The 26,209-nt window shown below is 36.7% G+C and overlaps 1 protein-coding gene across 1 annotated transcript in view; it reads right to left on the bottom strand.

Moving 5' to 3' along the window:
• Nkain2 (sodium/potassium transporting ATPase interacting 2) overlaps nucleotides 1-26,209 on the bottom strand; it is a 750,666-nt gene that overhangs the window by 142,455 nt on the left and 582,002 nt on the right. The window lies entirely within an intron of this gene.

Below are 26,209 nucleotides of genomic sequence, written 5' to 3'. Positions count from 1 at the left end.
TTGAAAAAAAACCAATGAGTTTCTGTCTGTCTAGGTATGAGGACACTGTTTCTGAACTTCTAAGTGATAAATTTTTATGTGTTTCATATAAATGATATATATGTATATACAAACATATTTAATGTATGTTTTTTGGAGACACAGTTTCTCTAGGTAATCCATGTTCTCTGTGGACCCATTTCTCATTTCTGACTCCTGAGGGTTAGGATTGTAAGTGTGTATCATCACACTAAGAAAAGTTCATTCATGTTATGAAAACTTATCATCTTTTAAATGGAGGAATAGTCCTATTCTTTGAAAATTGTATTATTATCCATCACAGGCTTAGGGTGGGGATTCTGCCCTAGGCAATGGGAAGAAGCAGAAAAGTATTAGCTGTATTAGTCTGGTCCTTGAAGTATAATTTTCTACACAGAGGCTGTTTTGGGAGAACGTAGTATGATCGTTACAGAAGCCAAGTCAATATAGCATACTTGTATTGTAAAGAGCTTTCCAGGGAAACAACTAATATTTATTATAGGCATTGGCTCACACAATTATGGATATCAAGAATTCCCTTCATCTATTATCTGCATGGATAAAGAAAGTTGGAGAATGAACAAAGGCAGTGACATCATCCATCACTGAGTAGAAAGATCTAGAATTGGGAACAGGGCAGCTGGCCTTTCTGACTTTTGTTCTAGAATTGCAAAGCCCGAGAATAAGGATGCCTGGCATCTATGGGCCAGAGAACATGTTATGGTCTTACACTTTAATATGTTTCCTCATGTTTTAGTGACCCCCAAACATAAAATTGTTTCATTGCTATTTCATAACTGTAATTTTCCTACGATTGTAATGTAAATATCTGATACTCAAGATATCTAATATGCAACTTCTGTCAAGAGATCATTCAATCTGCAGAGGAGTCACAAACCAGAGGTTGAAAACCACTGCTTTAGAAGAAAGACCTTGTTCTCATTTTTTTTTTTTTTGTTCTGCTTGGATCTTCATTGTACTGGCTGATCTATATTTCCTAAACACAACCCATTTTGATCCTTAGTTCATTCCTGTGTTAATTTGTTCAAGATATATCCTTGCCGACAAACCCAGAAACAGAATGTTCCCAGTCACTGTCTGGATATCCTCTAACCCATCCAAATTGAAACTTACCATTAATCATCATACCATCTAGAAAGATCTAAATGACAAAATCAGAGTGGGTAGCACAAAGCATCCAGAGAAAGTATCATTTGCAGGTGTAACTTGGTATGAGAAGGAGGAACTGATGAGAGTAACTGCCCAACATTGACACTGACCCATTTAGAATGTAAATACTTTATTCTTTTGGTGTTGGCTTGCTTGCTTCATTGCACAGGAGAGTGACTCTCACTAGGCTATTGCTCTGCATTGGTGAGGTTAAATTTTTCCTATTAGCCAACGCAACCTGCTTTATTTCAAAGTGTTTATATTTATGATTTATATTCTAAGGAGGATCAAAGTAGCTTACATGCTAAACACATGTGATTTAGGATAATAAAAAAGACTAAAAGGCACAGAAATAGAACAGGCCTTGGTGGATTAGTAAAAACCAATTATAAGACAGTTGTTTTCACAAATTGAAATTTAAGGATACAATCACAACATCCTTATCAACATCACAATAAGCAATGATGGCCACCTTTAGGCACCTTTGCCTCAGGTTCAGAGGAAGCTCAGCTCCTGAATTCTCTCACAGTTTTTCATGTTTCTAATCAGAGATTAGCATGCTGACTCAGAGTAGCCCCACATTTGAAGGTGGTTTGTTTAAGCAGAGGCTGTGTAGCATTTGGGATCCCTGTTGGTATTCTGAGTCATTGCTCCCATAAAATCCAAACAAAAATAATTTCCACTGATTGCTATATGAATTCCAAGAGACTATTAACTGAAAAAAACCTGAATATATATTTTTAAATGTCATGGTTCTGAATAATACCTAAAAATTCTCAAGGTCCAATCTCCAATGTCTACCTCCCAAGCTCTGGTCAGTGTATTTGCTACCTTTCTCAGCATCCATTTGTGTTCTTATGGCACACATCTAATTTAAGAATGCTTAGCATAGAAATAATGTTTTTCTTCCAACTCCTCACATGGTGCTTGTCTTAGTAACTGAGGTCAGTAGTCAATTCCTCTTCACTGAAAGTAGCTCTTCCATTTTCTCTTTCTTATGTGTGTGTTGTGGCACATCCAAGATATATCAAGAAACTGACCTTTAATTTACCATTTCTTTTGTTCTATTGCTTCGCCCTAACATGTACTTTATTGCTGTTATTATTCTTTTTTTCTCAGTTAAATTATTTTAATAGCTCATAAACTGGTCACTCTGTGGAATTTCATTTGTGACTACCATCAATTTTTATACAATGACCAAAGTTCCTTAAATCTATTCCTATTACATAATTATATCAAACACACAGGTCTATTTAAGAACTTTCTTTCTCCCATTGCTTGTTTCATTGAATTTACCCTTTGCTGTGTTCTTTCTCAGTCTTCTTGCAGACATTGGCTGTATTGTAGTTCCTTAGAATAGCCAGGTAATGGACACTGTAGGACTTTCTATTTGCTTTTCCTTTCATCAATGGCAACATGCATTTAGAGCACACCCACTAAGATATTCCATCCAAAATGTTGTCCCTGCCCTTTCATACCTGCATAAACCTCCCTCCATTTTCCTTCTCAGTTTTTATTTACCAATTTTGCTTCATAGTGCCTGTTACTATACCCATGAGTTTGTATGTACATGTCAGTGTCTGTCTCTGTGTGCATGTGTCTTTGTCAGTGTCTGTCTCTATATGTGTGTCTGTATGTGTCTATGTGGGTTTGTGTTTGTGTCTGTCTCTCTTTGTGTGTGTGCGTTTGCTTGTCTTTCTCTCTGTGTGTGTATGCCAGTGTCTCTTTGTGTGTATGTGTTTCTCTCTATGTGTATGTGTGTTCATGTGTCTCTCTGTGTCTGTTTCTCTATGTGTGTTTTGACTGTGTACTGTGTGCATGTCAGTGACTTTCTCTGTATTTCTCTCTGTCTCTCTCTGTCTCATTTCTGTCTCTCTCCCTCCCTCCCTCTCTCTCTGTCTCTTGTGTGTGTATGTGTGTGTGTGTGTGTGTGTGTGTGTGTATTTGGTGTCCATCTGAAAGCACTGTTTTGGAGTTTCTGATAGCATTAGAAGGCAGAATCTCCCTGGAGGAAGTGGGTTGCTAGGAGAAGCAGCAATCTTGAATTTTATAACCTGGCCTCACTTCCTATCATTTCTCAGCTTCCCAACAGCAATATTAGGAAGAGCCAATTTTCCTGGCCACCAAGCTACTAGAACCATGAATTTACCCAATGGACTTCATGCCCCTGAACTGGAAGCCAAAGTAAAGTCTTCCTCCTTTTAGTTGCTTACTGTCTGGTATTTAGTCATAGTGGTATCCTGACAACAGGACATGTATCTTTTCCATCTCATTCCTTAGTCTGTTTTGTTTTCTGATGTGTTGCTTGGGCCTCAAGCAACACTTTACACTTAGTGAGGACTAAGTATTTGTTGTAGTACAGGAGAGACAATGGAAGGGAAAACAGGACAGTGAATGACCTTGGTTATTTTACATGACAATAGTAACCCTTTCATTAGTAACCCTTTTAGAAGTTCTTAGTAGAAGAAAAGCTATAGACTCTAAGTGTTGTATCTCAGACCAGTCAAAGCTCCAGGTAACATCCAAGCCCACAAGGCAATTAATTGCATGATCCCTTTCTCTGCTCACACACATTCAACATCCATCTCCTATCCACCTTCACAGTGCAAGAATGACTTGATTGCAGGGAGTTGTTCACACACTTCCTAAGATCTTCTTATCTGACATACATGGCAGCAGGAAGACATAGGTTCCTTCAGAACCCCAAAACACATTTATTTTGTCTTTTTTTTCGATATATTTTTTTATTTACATTTCAAATGATTTCCCCTTTTCTAGCCCCCCACTCCCCGAAAGTCCCATAAGCCCCCTTTTATCCCCCTGTCCTCCCACCCACCCTTTCCCACTTCCCTGTTCTGGTTTTGCCCTATACTTCTTCACTGAGTCTTTCTAGAACAAGGGGCCACTCCTCCTTTCTTCTTGTACCTCATTTGATGTATGGATTATGTTTTGGGTATTCCAGTTTTCTAGGTTAATATCCACTTATTAGTGAGTGCATACCATGAGTCACCTTTTGAGTCTGGGTTACCTCACTTAGTATGATGTTCTCTAGCTCCATCCATTTGCCTAAGAATTTCATGAATTCATTGTTTCTAATGGCTGAATAGTACTCCATTGTGTAGATATACCACATTTTTTGCATCCACTCTTCTGTTGAGAGATACCTGGGTTCTTTCCAGCATCAGGCAATTATAAATAGGGCTGCTATGAACATAGTAGAGCATGTATCCTTATTACATGGTGAGGAATCCTCTGGGTATATGCCCAGGAGTGGTATAGCAGGATCTTCTGGAAGTGAGGTGCCCAGTTTTCGGAGGAACCGCCAGACTGATTTCCAGAGAAAACACATTATTTTAAAAACTTCTCCTATCTTATGTGGTTTTCAAAATTGATTACTCTTTAATTTCCATTGTGACCTAGATGAAAATGCTGTAAGTCCAAGCCATCTTTAAGATACTTGTAGTGCCTCTGCCTTTGTCTTATTCTTTCAACCCAGGCTTCTATGGACATACCTTCTACCACCACCCTAGACCCCAGAGATGATGATGATCTGTTTAGCCCTAGCTGGCTCCAACTAACTGAACCCACAGTATGGAAGAGCTGCTAGTCTCAAGATAATTGATTCAGATAAACTGTGTGGTCCATGTTCTGCCTCTGAAGGTAACTTCCTTCTTGACCCACTAGAAAAATCCAGTGTGGTGGCATGAGTTTTTCACCCCAGGCTAGGAAATTTCCTGGAGTTGACTGGCCAGTTAGCCTAAAGAAGTAAAATTGGTAAGCTCCAAGCCTGTGAGAGACAGAGACATTGTCTCAAAAGCATTGCTTTTCATAAAGTTTCTATTTTAATGAAAAAATACACATTTACAAGACAATGTTGTAATTTTGCCCTGTGGAGAGGAACATTCCCATTTTTATGAACACAAAAATAAAGTGATATTTTGAAAATCATAAAAATATTAAAATTATCTTTTAAGAGTAATTTTTATTATTCTGCAATTTTTAATCTAAGAAAAAGAATTATAGTAATATTATCCTGGCTTCATTAGGTTGTTTATATAATAAAACCTGAAACATTGGAGACATTTTGTCAAACAGCAAAGTCACATAAATACTGTACTTACTGTTTAATATTGTTCGGTTATTTTGATGTTAATTGGCTATATATAATAGAATACAAATGAATATAAACATAAAATTGGGGTTCTTGCCCAGGATTCACTTCAAATTAGATAATATACGCCTTACAACATTATCCCTCTTAGACTGGACTTTCAACCATATTTAATTTGTTGTTAATAATTTTTCTAAATAATTTATTACCTCATCTCTTCCTCATGCCCAACACTAAGTTCCAAGTTGCTAAAGTTTATTTTTAACCACAGCAAGATGATGCATTATAAGCACTTTCTAGGTAACCTACATTGGAAGATCCTGTCTGGCAGAAAGGAAATGGTCCTTGGCTGATGGGTATAGATGACTGTAACTGAAAATCTATCACACTGTGAGACTCAGACAATTGGTTTGCTGCTGTTAAAAATGTGGGCTACAGGTGAAAATGAGGCTTTTTTTCTCAGGAGGGCACCACTTAGTTGCCCTTACTTATATATTTCCACACAGTTCTGACAATTTCAGAATTTTTGAGAAGCGATAGTTAAAAAGGCGTCCTTACACTGCTTCTATCACAACTTCTAGACACAAGTTTAATGTGTTTGGCTCACTTCCACCAAGAAAGGAAGGAGGCAATTTCTTGTGTGATGGGAAAATTAGAAGTATATGTTATCGAAGCCTTTTCTTTGACTGTTTTGAAATCCCACTTTTGTGTATAAGATTTTGTATAATTTCAAAGCTTCACCAGTCTACTTGTTTGTAAAGAACCTTTAAGCTGAATAGTCTCGCTGTCAATGGAAAAATGCTAGTTCTCATCTTCTGGTCTTTAGTAAATTCCCTGCCACCTTCATCATATATTTGGTATGCCCTCTCTTTCTTTGGGAAGCCTTAAGGTCCTGTTTAGTTAATATCACATCCTTTGCTCTCCGTGTACTGGTTGATGGGCTGTTAACTTGATAGAAGTTAGAGTTTTCTGGGAAGAGGATCTTGGTTGAAAAAGTGCCTTGATCAACTTGTCTGTGGATATGTTCTGTGGGGCACTTTATTGATGATTGAGTAGTTTAGGAGGGGCCAGCTCACTGTAGGCTGTGCCATCCATGCAGGTGGTCCTGCCTTGTATAAGAGAAGGCTTGAGCTGAAGCTAGTAAGAAGCAGTCCTCTGTGTCTTCTGCTTCAGTTCCTGCCTCCAGGCTCCTGCTTTAAGTTTCTACTCTGACTTCTCTCAGTGATTGAGTGTCATGAGATTTATAAGCTGAAATAAACGTTTTCTTCCCAAAGTTGGTTTTTGTCATTACAACAATAGTAAACCCAAGACACTCATCAAAGGCCTGAAGTTATATTTAGGTTTGCTAGATTTATCTGATTTTCCACATTTGTATTACATTTCTGAGGATCATGAGTTCTTTTTCATGTTTTCAGGTATTTAAGCCATCCTTTAACAAAACATGTCTTCAATTATTAATCATAGAGTATGGTGTTTGCTTCTTCCTATGTGTAAGACCAGTGGCAATGTCAAAGAAAATAAACAAAGGGCTTACAGTTTGGATCAGAAACCTGTCAGCCTCCCCTGAAAGATAGGTAGAATTCCAAAAATATTGCAACTTGAATAAAAATAGGATGACTTTGTGGGTACATCTGCAGCTCTCTGTGATCTTCAACAGCTTAATGTAAGTGTCTAGATTTGTTTGTTCCTCTGTAAAACTATGAGGTTGGTTTGGATCATTTAACAATGTGTACAGTTTTGGTGGAATATTAATAAAAGTGCTATAATTTTTTTCTTTTATCTTTCCAGCCATGGTGGATACTTTCATAGTTATTGTAGCAAAGCCAACAAAAGTCAGAAGAAAAGTTTTAGAGTAAAAAATCATATGGAATTATTTAGGGAATCTTAGTTCCAGATTGAGAATCATTTTTGTTTCAATGTGTAGGAAACATTAAAAAGTAATATTCCAGATTACAGAGTAATCAGGTTGGGGGTTTACACTGGTTAAGAGGGTGCTCAATGTCTTCTGCATATTAGGCTGTATTTAGATGGGAAGCTATTCAGTTCTTGCCAAATACTGTAATAGTGGTGAATTCCTTTTACCCTTGCAGAGAGGGCTAGCTTCTAAATTTGTGATTATACAGGATGTTCAGAAGGGACCTGTACTCAGATATAAGATACCACTGTTGTCTTCAGAATGTTAACAATCTTTGAACAAGAAGTCCTTTGTTTTTGCTTTGTGCTGGGATCTGAAACTTAGGTAACAAATCTCCCTTAAAGGTTAGAGTGAAACTAAATGCAGATCAGATAGCAGATAAAGTAAGAACAAATAACTTGAGAAGGCCAGGCAGATTAAACAGAGATGCAAAGCATTTTATATTGTATATATTATACAGTTAAGCAGTTGCATAAATATCAACCATAATTAGGTGGGAAGGACTAACTAGAATGTTGATGTGTAGTTGAGGAAAATGCCAAAAAGAGTCTCTAAAAGTGATCCTTCATGAAAAGAAAGGCAGAAAATACTTGGTAATTAAAATAGATGTTCTTCATGGTATTATAATCCTGCCAAATTGACCATGGAGTCTAATCATTACAAATCAAGTTCTTCACATGTACATGTGGACTTTCTCTATATTTATATATAGAACCCAAAATTGCTGAAATATTGTGTGTTGTAGATCTCTTTCCCTCTCAAGCTGGTTACCTTATGATATTTCTTTGCTATAACATGGAGTGTAATTCCCACATTTGCATAGTTTATATGTGTGTGTATGCAAATATTTTCTGTATAGTATATTTGCAATCATTTTCACTTTTGATAATATCTTTGCAACACTATTCTGAATTATGCCTTCTAAAATATGCCCTTACTGTGCTTTGAGAGTTTGGCTTGGCCCATTACAGAGGAATCACATGCTTATTTTTGTTTTATTTGTGAATTTGGACCATTTTCAACTTGAAAGGGATTAAAAAAATCACAATAAAATGTTTACATAGTTTTCCTCTGTGAGGGAACAAATAGATTGTAAATCTCATGAGTCCATTCCTTTAAATATTGCAATGCTACCATCCAAAGCAACTTTGATCTGATATGACTCTTTATACATTTTATTTGAATATATTTCAGAGTGCTGAATAGCAAGTGCATTGAGTTTTTAAGGAAGATAAATGAATCTAAAGGAAGATAAATTTTTCCTAAAAACCAAACAAACCCTCAAACCTCCTTTCTTCTTTTCCTATATAACCCGCATATACACATCTGTACATAGGCATATATTTTTACAATATATATTGTAATGATTTGTAATGATTAGACTCCATGTATACAGTATATATTTTTACATATATACTTTACATATGTACATATTTGTATATATATATAATATATACGTGTATGTATGTGTACTTATTAGTATTTATCAGAGAAGGCGCAAATTAGGAAAGATAAATGTTTATTAAGCAAAGAACTAATCCATATTCCATTCTATCAATTCTGTGCCTCTAGGGCAATGGTTCTCAATCTCCCTTGGGGTTGAACAGCCCTTTTAAGGGGTAACATATTAGATATCTTGCATATCAAATACTTAGATTATGATTTATAACAGTAGCAAAATTATGTTTATGGATTTTCAACAAAGTAATTTTATGGTTATGGCACACTAAAACTTGAGGAACTCTATTAAAGGATTACAGCATTAGAAAGGTTGAGAACCACCGCTCTAGAGAACCCTAATGCAGATTGTGGTAGCAGAAGTGATTCTAGGGAAACAGAACTGTAAGGATGAATTTGTTATCTATCTGGAGCAGGCTTGGCAATTAGCCTACATGCACCAAATACTCCCCTGGTAGTCTGGTAGTATAGAAAATACTTAAAGCACATGGTTAGAATATTTGAGAAACTTGCTGCATGGAACAAAGCATTTTTTGATTCTGCACATCAATCTGGAAAACAAAGTTAGTAATGATGCTTTCTTGCTGCTTCTAGAATTTCTGGATACATTGACAATGGAAAATAATGATTTTGGGGATAAAGTTAACCAACTTCCAGCATCTCAGTATACAATGATAAAGGAACAAAAATAAACTTAGTGAAACAACTGGCCATCTCCAGATGCACATAAACAGTCTAAAGATCTCTAGATGCACCCTGGTCTAAAATCTTTTCTCCAGCATAGAGCTCAAGTTGAAGAAAATCAAACAAAAGTACTCATTATAAGATTTACAAGGATTACAAGGAAAATAAGAATTACAAGGAAAATTCAAATCACATCCTTAGGTGTTGTCAGTGGTTAAAGTAAGAGCACTGATTAGTAATGAATGGAATACATTAATTTGGGATGGAGATGTGTCTGAGGACTCTGCTGAGGCTGTTGACTTTGAACCCTGAGGTTCAAAGAAATAGTCTCTCTACTCTTCCCAGAGGATATATCCTAGCCACTACCTCCTATGAAAATGAATCACTCATTATCTGCCAAACCATCAGTAACTTTCTGAAGGAATGCTAGGCAAGATAATACAAATAGTCACATCTAGACCAATAACCAAATTTAAGGCTAAGCAGTCTTCTAGAGGGAGATAGACCATTTTTGTCCTTGGGGACTAAAAAGCTTACAATATTTGCAAACACATTCAGGTTGTGATTTGGAGGGTACGTGTGGGAATGGATTTTAAGGAGGCAGGATAATGTTGGAAGGAACATAAAGCTAGATCACTGAGTTTATTGATATAGGTCTATGTAGTGGAGATTCTAGGTTTAATATAGAAGCTTACACAGTTAAACACAGTGTTAAAAGTTTGTTTGAATGCGTTTAATCTCAGCATTCAGGAGTCAAAGGCAGGCTATCTCTGAGTTTGAGGCCAGCCTGGGTCTACAGAGCTGGGTATACAGAGTTACAGAAGAGCCAGGGCTACACAGAGAAACCCTCATCTAAAAAAAGAGAAAACAACAAAGATAAGATTTGTTTGATTGGTTGGTTGAAGCATTTGTCAAAAGAAGTTCTACTGAAAAGGTGCTAGAGATACCTGATATCTTTTGGTTTAGTGTTGATGGAAGGACTTTATGGCTCAGGGAAATCATAATGCTAGCGTGGGTGTGCTCTATAAAACCTAATCCTTTTCAGGGGGAAGGCCCAGAGACATGGCTTTCACTAATCCCAAGATGGTTAGAGTGGCACTAGGACTTTGAAGAACTTTGTCATTGACCTTTTACTTGTGTTAGACTTTAACATTGGAGATGCTGTTGCTTACCTGGAGGAATTAAATGTGATAGATTTAACTGGGTCCCAGACTATCAGGATCTAGGTGTCAGTATTGAATAACCAAAGGCAAGATGTTTGTATTTATTATAACAAAGAGGTAAGGGGGTCTGCTGCATGCCTGGTTTGGAAAGTGAGATAAGGGTGAGACTGAGGATTTAAACAAGGAGAATCAATTTCTTGTCAGAGAATATACAAATAGACCCAGAGTCAAAGACTGGCCACTGGTATTTGAATATGTGTTTAAAAGACCTCCTAGGGACTACTTGGAAATACTCTGAATTGCAGAATTTTCTATTTCCAATTATAAACTCTTTGCCTGTAGCTAATTTGAGGCAAGTTATATGATGTCAACTGACATTAATAAAATTTAGAAATTTGCTCTCAAGGGGTAGTTTGAGCTGCTTTCACTGTTACAACATGTCCATGTTTAGAATACATGTGAAAGAGGTGGCGCCATCACACAAGACAAGCACGTTACTACAAAGGCACGACACTGAATTTTCATAGGAAATTTTCATAAGAAGAAGAAAGTTTAGGTTTTTTTATCACTTATGTGCACTTATGCTCACATCTACTTTTAAAGTTATAACCATAGTCCAGGGAAAATGAATTTTTTGTTTCCCATATCATGTCATTATTTTTACTTTATTAAATTAACAAAACCATTATTTTCCCTTTTTTGAGACTGAGTTTTATATAACTTGGTTTGGTTTCACACTCACTATATAGCTGAGGATGACTTTGAAATTTTAATCTTCCTGCCTTCACTTCTCAAGAACTGGTGTGTGACTCCATTTAGGGTTTATACTGTGTTGGGAATCAAACCTATGGATTCATGAAGCAATATAAGCAAAGTGACAGAGGAGCTAAAACCCTAGCCCAACAAAAGTATTACTGTAAGTACATAAACTTTATGAGGTGATTATGATGGGCTAAAAGGCATTGCAGAAATTGTTTTATTTAATTTCCTCTCATCAAGCCATTATAATTATATGGACTTTAAATCTGAGGTGAAAAACATTGATATGGTGTATGAATATTACTCTTGGTATTTGGCAGCCAATATTTAGAGAAAAGGTTCTTATACTTAAAATCTATTTCCTAAAGAAATCAGAGAGCAAACTAACAAGTGGATTCACCACAATTTCAAGTGGCAGTCTGGTTTCACTAACTATGTACAGAAATGAAACTCTTATGTTATAGACCTTATCCTTTTCAAGGAGAGACTAAAATTTAACTCTTTCATGACAATCGCATGTTTAAAAATTTTGCTTATACAGTCCCACAATCTGAGAAGCCAATATTAGTTCATGCAGTTTGTGCACCTGCCCTACCTGGCAAGCGACCAGACCATGTGCTCTAACCTTGCACTTCTCAGTCGAGCTCCAGTAGTATAGTTTGTGCCCCAGACCAGAATGACACCTTTGAATGCTTAGTTATCACTGCCTTGGACTCATTCCCAGTCCTCCAATAAAAAAAAATCAGTATCTGAAGGACTGACCTAGTGAGTCCTCAAATCTATTCTGAAATCAGATATGTTTGGACAACAGCATAAGGAAAAAAGTTCCACTCATAGAATTTTTTACCAGACACATTAAAAAACTCCAAAGAAGCTCACATACCCAGCTTACATCCTAAGAATAACAAAAAGGACAAGAAAATATGAGTTCCCTCAAACCCACTAGTTCTCTTTCTATATTATATATATGTATATAATATGATATGATATAATAAATGATATTATATATATTTTAATTAGGATTACTTAGATGAAGCCCAGGGCAGAATTTAAAAGAACAACCATAAACATGGTTGAACAATTCAAGTAGTTTAAAGAAGATAGGCTAGTGAAATCATGGATTTTGGAGGCAAACTTTTAACTACCACTTTACTTATCAACTATAATCCCTAACTACATTCTAAATATTTGTCCTTATACCCTTATAAGGACACAGATAACTGTAGTCCTTATCCTTTATCATGAAAACGTCTTTTAGTAAGAAACAGACCACTGCGAAAATCCAAACCAATTAAAATGCAGAGTTGTAAAGACAAGATTACCTCTAAAAAATAACCGTAAGAAAATACATAAAGCTCAGAATACATTAGGGAAAGTTGGGGTGGGGCAGAAAGATTTTAATAACCAGAGGATCAGGGAATTTTCTGTGAAACTCTGTCTTCTAGTAATGTCAGAACATATACCCATTAAGTCTCACAAATATGATTGCCTAAACATAACCTGACAAAGGACAGTAACAACAGACATGCTAAAGTAATCATTAATTCTTCCATGAAGTTTATCAGATTAATTCTTCAAAGTAATTATTCCATGAAGTTTATCAAATGGCATTCATTTAGCTTGTGCTTTAAGGGAGATTGTGTCTATAGTTTTTCTTCTATTAATTTTGACAGCTCACCAACATCTCTCATTTTTTCTACTATCTCATCTTGGAGTATAATTTTAAGACTATTAGAAGTAATATTATTGAAGTTTTCTTAGAATGTTGAACTCTTTTGTACTGTTTTATGGGATGCTTGTTTTTGGTTGGGGAGAAATTGTAGGAAATACTTATAAGGTCAACTGGGGTCTCATTATGAAAGGTCACAGTAAAAAATATAGGCAGTAACAGATTTTAAGATTATAAGTAAAGGAGAAATACATGAAGTGGCTTTGGGCCACTTTGCAAAAACTACTGAACTATAAATAACTCTGAAGGAAGGGACCAAGTTCTGAATCTGTAATGATAATAGGAATAGATAACATCCCAGCAGACTCAACAAATAAGTTCTAGGTCCAAGAGGTTTTAAGAGTAATTAACCTATATGTTGAATGTGGGAAATTACCCCACCCAGGGATGCATACCTATATACAGTTACAAAACCCAGAAACTATTGTGGATGCTGACAAGTGCTGGCTGATCGGAGCTAGATATAGCTATCACCTGGGAGGCTATCCTAGTGTGTGACAAATACAGAGGGGGACACTCTCAGCCAACCATTGAACTGAGCACAGGGTCCCCAATGGGGGAGCTAGAGAAAGGACCCAAGGAGCTGAAGGGGTTTATAGCACCACAGAAGGAATAGGGGGAGGGTTGCTTGGGGAAGGGGAGATGGCTTATGGGATTTTCGGGGGCGGGGGGGGGGGAACCAGGAAATGGGGTATTTGAAATGTAAATAAAGAATATACCTAATTAGAAAAAAAGAGTCAGATTCAATAAATTATTTACTTCGTTCCATAAATTATTTCCATTTTGCTTATTAGCCAAAGTTAGATGGTCATTAGTTATATGCTGTGATTTATGCTTATTCACAGACCTTTATTATTGTTTGATTTAAAAATTACATAATACTTATTTTTGCATCATGCATGCATCACATGGAGGGTAGGACAATTTGCAGGGCTCCTTCCACCATATGAATGGGTTCCATGGATAGGACTCATTTCCTCCAACTTTTCAACAGGAACTTTTATTCGTTGAACTATCTTGTCAGTCTCAGTGAAAGAGTTTTGAATGTTTCCTTGCTTTGTTGTATTATAAGATGTTTCATGTTTATGTTATGTGTTGTTCCCTTCAATCTTAGGATCATCTATCCTTCAGAAATCCCTTGTTATTTTTACTGGTGAGTAGTACTGAATTTAAAGAACCAGCTATATAGTTGTGGTCAGTGCTACCAGGGCATTATAGCTCTAGGATTTCTGTCCATGGGCACCAAAATCTTACATGTACATGCTAAAATGCACATGTATGAATACACATTATATATATATATATAATGTGTATATATATATATAAAATCTATAGCTTTAGGTATATATATTGAGGTAAACATGAGATCATTTTATACTGTTGTCTCCAGCCCATCCTATTAGCACGTGAATCTTTCTAGCCTTCCTTGTTTATCTGTGACCTTGAGAGACCTGTCCCTTGTCATCAGCTAGCTATTTACTTAATTGTTTGACTCTGGTGCATGTGTAAAGCAGTGTGAGAATTGTTAACCTGAACCCCAATGAACAAAATCTTTATCAACTAGAGGCTGGTGTTTTCCTTCAATTTTACTGACTCTACACATTTTCAAAGTTATTTAGGTCAGAATCATTTCTACTCATCCAATCAATGGAGTTACTTTGTATATTTACCATTCAGTTAGATTCTCTTCTTCTACATATTATTACAAATTTGCTCTACCGTATTTGTGTAATGTTTTTTATCATGATAAATTGACTATGTTAATTAATGTATATTTAAGAGTTGTAGGTACATACTGTCAAAATAAGTGAGAGGAAGGGGTGCAATTCTCACCTTAGGTTCTCAAATGTATTCTAAGTAATGTGTATTATTTTTTTAGGTTTATTTGCTACTCTTAGATTTAACTTTCTAATTTGGCACAGTGTAGCTTAAAGTTCATGCAAAATTAAAATAGTTTTTTATTCTATCTACACATCTAGAGATTGAAGGATTTGAGGAAATAACTGAGGTGTAATTTTTGAATTTAATTTATATTGCAATGGATGAATGAACTGGAAATTAATAATTTGGATGGAGACTAGCTGGGGAAAGCTGAACAGGCAGGGTTTGATGTCTGACCATAATAAATATATAGTTATTCTGTATAATGGTATATACTATATTATATACACACATATATGTACACACGTGGGTATATATAAAAACGATGAGTTGGTAACATAATGTGTTTTCTAGAAATATGTTTTGCAAATAGAATGCAAAGCCAAGACTTAATTGGTTGCTAAAAAAGCTATATTTAATTGAGCAAACATATTTAAGTGACTCTGTAGAAGTATCTTTGTATTATCTGTTTGATAATAACAGTGTTTTGATTTTAATTTATTATTGATAATATGACCATATTATTAAATTTTAGGCCGTTGATCATTCTGTTGAATATTTTACACCTAAATATATTTCAGGGTGAAATCTTTTGATTAAACAATTTTCACTGACATAATTTTGCATATTTCAATTGCAAATTTCAAATGCAAAATTTGAAGAGAACAGAAAAATAGTACAAAACCTATTTTATTATATCTATCTCTACTAATTTTCAAAAGAAAACTATACATTGTCTTAGTTTCTTTCTCTCTTGCTTTGATAAAAAGCATTTATTTTGGATCACAGTTCTAGGGTACAGTCAGCCTATCATGAACTCAGTGTAACAGTAACCTATAATCTGAAACATCCAATGATGAAAGAAGAAAGGCATCAATCTCCCTCTCAAGGTAGACAGTCTAGGATCTAAACCAGAGAATATTGGGATGGGTTTCTTTTCTCCGTGAACATACTCAAAATAATCCCCTATGACATACCCTGAAACCCATCTCCCAGATCTTTTGAGATTCAGATAAGATTACAGTAAACAGTAATTATGATATTCCAAGATTCCCAGATGATCCAATAGGATTGAAATTGCTTTTTAAGACTTATTTTATATCATTATTTATTATGTTTTCTTTCAGTTTACTTTGTCTCGCTTCAGTTTCAGCTCATCCTTTTTACATTGAAGATCTTTATGGGCTGTTATTTAAGTAATGACTTTTTATTAATAGTGTGTAGACTGAATGTTATTAATGTTCTAACTACCAAGTATTGTTAAGACTGGAAGGTGATGCTAAATAATATGAAATTTTAGTTTCCACCTGGAGGGTTTGCTCCCGAGTTTCTGCACCAATGAAGAGGGCATAAAAAGAGAGAGTGGGGTTTAGGGAGTGTGGCACGGCAGTGTGGGGGAAGGGGGTGCTTAGGTGGGCCCATGCCCAGGCACCTCTTCCCCCTGAGGGACCACATGCACACAGACATGGTATAGAATAGAGTTTATTCAGGGCAGAGGGTGGGAGTTAGAGAGGGAGAGAGAGAGAGAGAGAGAGAGAGAGAGAGAGAGAGAGAGAGAGAGAGAGAGAGAGAGAGAAGAGAAGAGAAGAGAAGTGGAGGAGGAGTGGAGGCCGGCCATGACCAGGTGGAGGGGGGAGGGGAGGAGAGCCCAAGAAGCAGAGAAGTGAGAGTGTGATGAGAGAGAGTGATGAGAGAGAGAGAGAGAGAGAGAGAGAGAGAGAGAGAGAGAGAGAGAGAGAGAGAGGAGGGGAAAGTAGCCCCTTTTATAGTGGGCCAGGTCTATGGGGTGGGACATACCTGGCTGTTGCCTGGTAAGTATGGGGTGGAGCTTAGACAGAATGCCAACACCACCTGAATTTAATTTACACTGCGATGGGTGATATGAATGGACTGGAAATCAGAAATTTGGCTGGGGACTAGCCGGGGAAAGCTGAACAGGCAGGGTATTGAATCCGACCATAATATCTTGTAGCTGTGATCTAATTCAGGATGACTCTTGTGTGTTCCATAGTCACACACTTAGCCCAGTGAATAGGCAGCAATTAGTACCTTGAGTGAAGAAATTCCTCAGGACTTAAAAATCTATCCTCAGTTGATAAACTCCTTGTCTGCATCAGAAATTCCTGTGATTTTAAAGCCATGTTCTTACAGGAAAAGTTTTAATAATGATCTCTGACTTTAGTACTAATGGTACTTTTACTCTTTCTTGAAACTTAGTTCTTGATGACATTCTTTTTTCAGGAATACAGGGGTGATAATCAAACATCACTCCTTTTCTGGTGCTAATCATGCAGGGAGAACTGGGTGTAATCAATGTGCGGAGAAAATCTTCCATGAATAATGAGTGAAAAAAATATCACCTTGAAACTTCTCCACATATTTTTGGAAAGATTAAACTGCTCTTTTTAACTTGATAGGAGATTTAGGCATCCGTTGTGAAAATAAAACTATATATATATCACAAAATAAGAGTAAATTACTCTGCTGGATATTTGCCCATCTGGCACCTGTGGCTCTTGATAGTATCCTATGGACCTTGATAGATTTGGGCATCTCTCTAAGTTATGTTATCTGTAGCATATATAACCTCTCTCTTGGGCTAGCTCTACTCTTTAGCTGTGTCTACAGCTTTAGTTGGTGGGTATCCCTTTTACCTGGTATCTTCATCACACTGTGGTCTCTGTTGCAACTTGGATTTCAGCTTTATTATTTCATGCTGTGGCTTCTTGGAGATATTGGCATACTCTGTCTGTCCTTGGTGACTTTCTGGAACCTTGGCACATGACTCTACACATCCCTTACTCTTGAAATTTGCATCGATACAAAACCAGAATCACATAGATGAGACTATCGATGTCAGCTGGGATCACCAGATGCTGTCTGGCCCTTTTCTCCAACAGCTATTGTACCCTTTCTATAGATGGTTGCTTTTCAGAGGAAAATACTACCCCATTCAGTGGTATTCTCAATTTAACTTTCAAATGAATTTGCATTTGTTCAATGTGTATAGCATTTGTTGACCTCAGGGAACCTTCCTTATGGTGGGTTTTTTCCTTATAGTTGGCCCCTCTGCACCTGCTGTAGCTCCTACCTTTAAACCTATTCTTGAGCCTTTGACCATGAAACTGTGCATTTTGCAGTTTCTGCTTTTTCTTATTCTAAATATGAATAAGAACTGTGAACAGAACAGTATCACAGCCTGGTGTTATACTCTCTGACATTTCTTCCATCAAATAAATTCGTTTATTATTTTCAATTCTTCAGTAAAGTTTTCAAGACCCAGGCAGAAAGTCACCAGATGGTTTGGTAGAACAAAAGATAGCTTCTAGGTTATCTTGAACAGAGTCCTTCTGAAGCCTTTCACACCAAGTATGCACTGTCTGTATTTCTCTTTGTATCCTGCTTTTCCAAACTCTCACTAGGACAGACATGAAGCTCTGCTTATAGCATTTAAGTTTTTTTTTTAAATTTTTTTCTATTTTCTCACTCCAGATTGTATTCCCCTCATGGTCCACCCTCTGACTGTTCTTCAACCTATACCTCTTCCCTACCCCCTGTTTCCACCAAGATGTCCCCATCCCATTAGATCTCTAAGCTCCCTGGGGCCTCCAGTCTTTAGCTTGTAATCGTAAACATTCTTTCTGAAAACCAGATCCAAAGGTAAACAGACTGCACAGCAACAGCAGTATGCTTCAGAACCGAATTTCTGTATTAGTTACTTCCTGTTGTAACAAAATGCACCGTGATGTGAAAAAGGTAGTTTTAGTTTGCTTTCATGGTTTCAGGCTTCAGGTGGTCGCAGATGGGAAGGCAGCTCCAGCTGTGGCAGCAGCAGGAAGAACCAGTTGGTCATTTTGCATCCACAGTTAGGAATCAAGAAAACATTCTTGCTGGGGCTTGGCTTCCTTTCTCCTCTTTTCCTGCCCTTTGAGGCCAGTATCACAAACCATGGGATGATGCCACTCATATTTTGAGAAGTGTCCCCTCTACCGTTTTTTTTCTGGACACACCGTCCCAGTAATGATTTTCAGATTTACTAAGTCAAATCAAGTAAAAAAAATACATATTAACCAACACACCAGTTTGTAGTAATAAAGGCAAAACAGCTTGGCACATGAGGCTCAGTAAAATATCAGAAAAACGAACATTCCTCTCCTAAAAGAGCACCAGAAACAGAATAGGACATAGAGATGCTTTAGGTGGTTTAGCCTCTACAAGGAAAATAGCCCTTCAAGAATAGAATGAGACAAAGGATCGACACCAGATTTCCAGTTTTGAAGTTGTAACACAAGAGAAGAGTTTGTGTATCAGTAGATGTGGGGGACACAGGGTAACAAGAAAACTGCCTAACATGATGCTCACTTGAAAAAAGTGCATCTGTTTAAGTGAAAGGAAGAGCTGCATAAGGCAAAATCTTGTAGCAGTCTCTAGGCAAACTGAGTAGACTTGGTGAGAAAAATCCAAATTAAAAAATTATAGTAGTTTTATTTAAAAGAATTTCCTCAACACAGAGAATGAAGCAATAATTCAAAGGGACCAATCCAATTGGAGAGTTGAGGAAATAGTGCAGGTTTTTCCAGAAGAAAATGATCTAAAATCAAGGTATAGGGAATATTAGCGGACCAAAATGGAATATGTCAACTGTGCTGTGCCTGATTCAGTCATGTTCTTAGAGCTTGAGCCTTTTAGTGTAATGAACTATGAAACAATGAAGGAGGGTATATAATATAAATAAAATATAATTCTTATCCTTATATTTTATTAATGAACTACTTCCTTTCTCTATACTATGTTGTAGTTATTGTTTAAGTTAAAAAACTTCTATCTTCCATTCTGACAGATAGTATACATATTTATTTTACCAACAGAAAAATTCTATCTTCCATTCTGACAGATAGTATACAGAAAAACCTAGAGGAGGACTTTTCCATCCGAATTATACTTTGAATTCAGAAGGGCAGGGATACATACAGATACATATAACAGGGAAAATCAATTTGTTTTATCCTTGGGTAACAAAACTAAATGATATATGTGAAATACATTTTAATAATGATATAATAATTTATAATATGTAATAACTAACTTAAATATAGCCTTCAAAACAAGCTTTTGTAGACTAAATTGACAACTTTGGTTGTACAGTGTAAATTGGGGTGTTCTCCCAAGGCTGTTCTTTGGCTTAGCTCAGAAATTGTTTTGCGATTACCAAAAATTATTTATCATCAGTTTCTGAAAGCCATGTGGGAGCCTGGTATTTAAAACTCATTAGAAGGCAGGTTTCTTGGATGGTGTGTCATTTGTGGAAGAAAGCCAGGCACTATTCCTGTCCTCCTTGCTGTTGGCTTACTGGATTTCATGGTCCAGTGACTCATAACTGAACAAAACAAAACTTTATCACAAAGAATTTTATTCTGAATTAAACTTGCAGATAAAAAGTAATTTAGTTCATATGCTGCAGTGATGCAAGTCAAAACTCCCAATATTTTTATTAATTGCTAAAAGCAAAGAAAGATTCAGAAGCACAAAATTATCCTTACAGAACTATAGAAATGGAAAATCTGAAGACAAAACTTGAGAGATGCCCAGTATTTTGGAAGTCTTGGATCTGCTTTTAGAAGACGTGGTACATGTAATTTTGAAGATGCGTAATCAGCATAAACACTGCATTTAAAAAATTATTTGGAACATGTTATGGTTTGCATGTGAAATTTATGGTATAGATTCATATGTTTGAACATTTTGTCTCTAGATTTTGGTTCTGTTTTGAAAATTGTGGAGCTTTTAAGAGGTGGAGTCTCACCAGAAAGAGAATCTTTGGGGACCTTGGGTTTTGTGTCTTGGAACCACTTCTTTGTCATGGTCTACTTGCTGACAGCAGAGGCAGTGGGGTCAACCATCTTGAGCTGGCATGATTTTCTAATCTTTTGTGGACTCTATCCCCTATGATGGTGTGGTGGTTTGCATATGCTTGACCCATGGAAGTGCTACAATTAGGAGGGGTGGCCTTGTTGGAGTAGGTGTAGCTTTGTTGGAGGAAGTACATCACTCTGGGGGTGCACTCTGAAATCCTATGCTTTAGTTCTGCCCAGCATGGAAGAGGAGTATCTTCCTGGCTGCCTTCACTTCAAAGATCTAGATGTAGAACTCTTAGCTCTTTCTCTAGCACTATGTCAGCCATGATGATAATGCACTGAACCTCTGAAACAGTAAGCCAACCCCACTTAAGTGTGTTCTTTATAATAGTTGCCTTGGTCATGGTATCTCATTACTCCAATGAAACCCTAGCTAAAACAGTCACCAAGACACTATAAACCCTTACTCCTTTATAATTGCTTTTTTACCAAGTATTTTATGTCACAGCAATGGGGGAAAATAACTTAAATAGCACAGGGCTTGAAAAACCAAATCTTGATATCAGTAACTGTTAACCCATTTCTAACTCACGATGAAAACTGATTTTATTCCCATTAACTGCTACTCCTACCTTCCACCATTTAGGAGACAATATTATTTTGGTTCCTAAAGATTTTTCTCCACAATGAGCAAATTCCTTTCCTTCCTTTCCAAAAAGCTAAGGTCTAAGGCACTAGGAAACAAATAGTGCCTGACATAGTATACTGAAATAATCATAAAAGAACTCAAATATCAACCTTGTTTTGTTTTGTTTTCTCAAAAGAAAGGACACTCTTAGAAATAAACCTAATTGCCAGAATAGTGATAAATCTTATATTGACTCTGGAACTCACATGCCTACTAAATGAGCAATATGGGTTGCTCATCTGGGACAGTGATGATACCAGAAGCATTCAGGTCACAATGAGAACTGCTGCTATGTGCCTGATGAACTTAGTTATATTTGCAAAATTATACATAATTCAACATATGTAAAATTCATGTTTTTAGACTTGGATCTTTTATTTACTAAAAGCAGTAAAAATTGTTATAATGTATTAAAAATTAGAACTATATTTTACACCATGAACTACATGCCATTTTGTGGCATGGTCTAATGAACCCAATAATAGAGATTTTTGCAAAGACCAAAGACAAGAAATAAAGTTCTATATACACAGATACGTTGTACTTATAGCAATAAGTTGGAAATAACCCAAGTGTCCATGAAGAGGTGATTGGATAACTACAATGCAGTTTCTCTGCATACCCATAGCTTTGTAACTTGGTTAGACACTTTCAAGGTAGTGTTTAAAGAAATCAAGAGGGAATTTCTGACATATCTGCAGAGCAATGTATTTGGTAGCTCAGGAAGACATGTAGCTTCATGGTACTAAAATGAAAATCTTCTAACACTTTATACCATGCTTTCATGTTTATAAAAATGCATGTTCTGCTGTGTAGTGATGATGCATGACTTTAATTCTAGCACTTGGGAGGCAGATGCAGGCGGATTTCTGAGTTGGAAGCCAGCTGGTCTACAGAGTGAGTTCCAGGACAGCCAGGGCTATACAGAGAAACCCTGTCTTGAAAAAACAAACAAACAAACAAAAAAACCCACCCAAAATAAACAAACAAAAATGCACGTTCAAACAACAAAAAAGATGCACAAATAAACATCAGGAACATGCCAGGCAAGAGTCTGATGTGTTTTATCCCACTTTGAGACACATTGTGTTGGGGAAGGGTGCAGTGCAGCAGATGCTGGGTGTGAGTGTACTGCTACACATGTACATGCCATCTGTGACATGTCAAGGGAAGTGCATAGATGCTTTTGCATTTACAGTTATCCATCGCACATACTATATGCTCATCTTCAGAGAGTAAACAGTGCTAGGATTTAGTACAAGACAAGAACACTGTCTAAAACCTTGTATATAGGTGACTGAGATGCTTGTAATTTTAATTGTTATATGTGTGTCTATTGACAGGGAAAACTCCTTCATTTGAAATAATTTTCACAAAACAATAACATCCAGGCCCCAGACGGAACTGTCAAGATGTAGCTAAAAATTTCAGTGTGCTTAAAAAATTGTGCATAACTCAACATAATCAAAACTTGCACATTCAGACTTTTGAAAATTACAGTTTTAAAAACACACATCTAATCTTCATGCTATACGGACTATTGGCTGTGCATTTTTTTATCTTTGAGTATTTTTTTTTTCACATTTATTCAGTATGGTATATTACATACCAGAAGCCATTCATGTAATTATCAGAGTTTCCAGTCTTCAGAATTCAGGTCTCTGGACATTTTTAGTATGCTATAAAGTGAGTTAGTGAAGTTAAGGATCTTGAAGATCCTACAATTATCTCGGTTATAAATCAGCACAATTCCTAACTCCAATGGAAATATTTATTCTTATACCCACATAAAAGTGCAGGTATCACCCAATCAGCAAAGAAACTTCTAGAAACAGAAAGCAATACAAAACCACAACCAATCAAAATGCAGAGAACAAGTAAACTTATGGTGCCCATTTCCAACTGATCAATCTAGGACAGAACTCCTGCCCCTATGTCTCAGGGATCCAAGAGATGGTAAGAATCAGAAATTTTGTGGTAAGATTTTGACTCTTAGACTGGTTAGAGAGGCTACACATCCATCAAGGCTCATCAACATGAATTTCTAAACAAGACCTGAACAATGACACCAATGAATATATTAACTTGGAAGAGAGAAATCTCATGATGCCTCAACTATAAACAAAGAGGTAAAAGTAACTAAGAAAGGCCGAGATCAGGTGAAATAGTCTTCCCTAAGGAAGTACAGTAAAATTAATTAAAGAATACTAAGTATTCAGCATTGAATTATATACACACAAGTAACATTATACAGGCTGAACAGCTTGCATTTTACATATAGAAATACATAGACATATATTACATATATATGTACACACACTGTGTGTATGTGTGTGTGTGTGTGTGTGTGTGTGTGTGTGTATGTATGTGTGTACCAAAACAGTTAAAGAAATAAAGACCATAATTTTTTTTCTTTTATTTTTTTTTATTCGATATAATTTATTTACATTTCAAATGATTTCCCCTTTTCTAGCCCCCCCACTCCCCGAAAGTCCCGCAAACCCCCTTCTCTTCCCCTGTCCTCCCACCCACCCCTTCCCACTTCCCGGTTCTGGTTTTGCTGAATACTGTTTCACTGAGTCTTTCCAGAACCAGGGGCCACTCCTCCTTTCTTCTTGTACCTCATTTGATGTGTGGATTATGTTTTGGGTATTCCAGTTTTCTAGGTTAATATCCACTTATTAGTGAGTGCAAACCATGATTCACCTTTTGAGTCTGAGTTACCTCACTTAGTATGATATTCTCTAGCTCCATCCATTTGCCTAAGAATTTCATGAATTCATTGTTTCTAATGGCTGAATAGTACTCCATTGTGTAGATATACCACATTTTTTGCATCCACTCTTCTGTTGAGGGATACCTGGGTTCTTTCCAGCATCTGGCAATTACAAATAGGGCTGCTATGAACATAGTAGAACATGTATCCTTATTACATGGTGGGGAGTCTTCTGGGTATATGCCCAGGAGTGGTATAGCAGGATCTTCTGGAAGTAAGGTGCCCAGTTTTCGGAGGAACCGCCAGACTGATTTCCAGAGTGGTTGTACCAATTTGCAACCCCACCAGCAGTGGAGGAGTGTTCCTCTTTCTCCACACCCTCTCCAACACCTGCTGTCTCCTGAATTTTTAATCTTAGCCATTCTGACTGGTGTAAGATGAAATCTTAGGGTTGTTTTGATTTGCATTTCCCTAATGACTAATGAAGTTGAGCATTTTTTAAGATGCTTCTCCGCCATCCGAAGTTCTTCAGGCGAGAATTCTTTGCTTAACTCTGTACCCCATTTTTTAATAGGGTTGTTTGGTTTTCTGGAGTCTAACTTCTTGAGTTCTTTATATATATTGGATATTAGCCCTCTATCTGATGTAGGATTGGTGAAGATCTTTTCCCAATTTGTTGGTTGCCGATTTGTCCTCTTGATGGTGTCCTTTGCCTTACAGAAACTTTGTAATTTTATGATGTCCCATTTGTCAATTCTTGCTCTTAGAGCATACGCTATTGGTGTTCTGTTCAGAAACTTTCTCCCTGTACTGATGTCCTCAAGGGTCTTCCCCAGTTTCTTTTCTATTAGCTTCAGAGTGTCTGGCTTTATGTGGAGGTAAAGACCATAATTTAAGAGAAGGCATAGAGGGTACAGAGAAAATAGGGGGAATTTGGAGGAATGATAGGGAAGAGGGGAAGAGGGAGAAATGTGATTATATTTTAATTTCAAAAAAATATAAAAAATATTAGAAATTGCCTTGGAAGGGCTGTTTAAATAGCAATTTTAAACTAAATTGTTTCTTCATACTTATTAGGAACACACACGCACATGCGCGCGCACACATACACACACACACACAAACAAACGCACACACATACACCATGGAGAGAAGGTGGAAGGGCATACTCAGTGAGAATGATAGTGATGTATTTGGTACAGAAAATAAATATATATTAGACATGTCATGTTAGCCAGTAGTCCTTTATTGGTATGCACATACAGAAGAATTGAAATTAGAATCTTAAAGGGGGGAATCTATAAGACTGTTTATGGGCATTAATCACCATAGCAAAAACTTAGGAGCAACTCAAATGTCTGCCTATAAATGAAGAAGAAGCTGGTGTGCACATGCCGTGGGACAGGCTTTTATATCAGAAAAGAAGACTTTTCATATATACACTGCAGCTTAGATGAACTTCGGGGATAGTAAGGTAAAGAAATAAGCCTGCCAAATAAGTTAACTACCGTAGCATCTTACTGAATGCAGAAAGTTGAGCTAAAGTAGGAGGAAGACTGAGAAGGACAGCTGCTTAATGGATGGGTTGCTTCAATTTTGAAGATGAAAAGAATTTTGAAAACTGGCTGTGCAATAACGTAAGTGTATCTGACACACTGGATGATATACTTTTAATAGTTAAGGTGGTAAGCTTTCTACACTTGATCTTAGCCAAAAGGCTGAGAAGCAATGGTAAGCTTTCTATCATGTGTTTTTTTACCAAAATTAGTAAGAGCTGGTGCCACCACTGTCACCATTGTCACACGGAGGCACTGGCAATTATACTTCTGTTTTCACAAGCAGGGAGAGTGTAAAAGGGAGTCAGTCATGGTGGCAGCTTGAAGAATAAAGATAAAAAACAGTTAATGGGGTCGGGGAAATGAATGACAGTCTTGAAAGGCTATAAATGGAAAGAGAAGATTCTATAGGTGGAAAAACATTGATAAGGAAAGATGTTGAAATCTCATAAAACATGGGTGACATTTGAAATTCACAATAAAAACCCAGCATCTATTCTTCTCAA

This window comes from Apodemus sylvaticus, chromosome 23 (genome assembly GCF_947179515.1).
Source record: "Apodemus sylvaticus chromosome 23, mApoSyl1.1, whole genome shotgun sequence".
Classification (NCBI taxonomy): Eukaryota; Metazoa; Chordata; class Mammalia; order Rodentia; family Muridae; genus Apodemus; species Apodemus sylvaticus.
The sequence above is the reverse complement of the archived record's forward strand: the minus strand, read 5'-3'. Positions and strand labels throughout refer to the sequence as shown.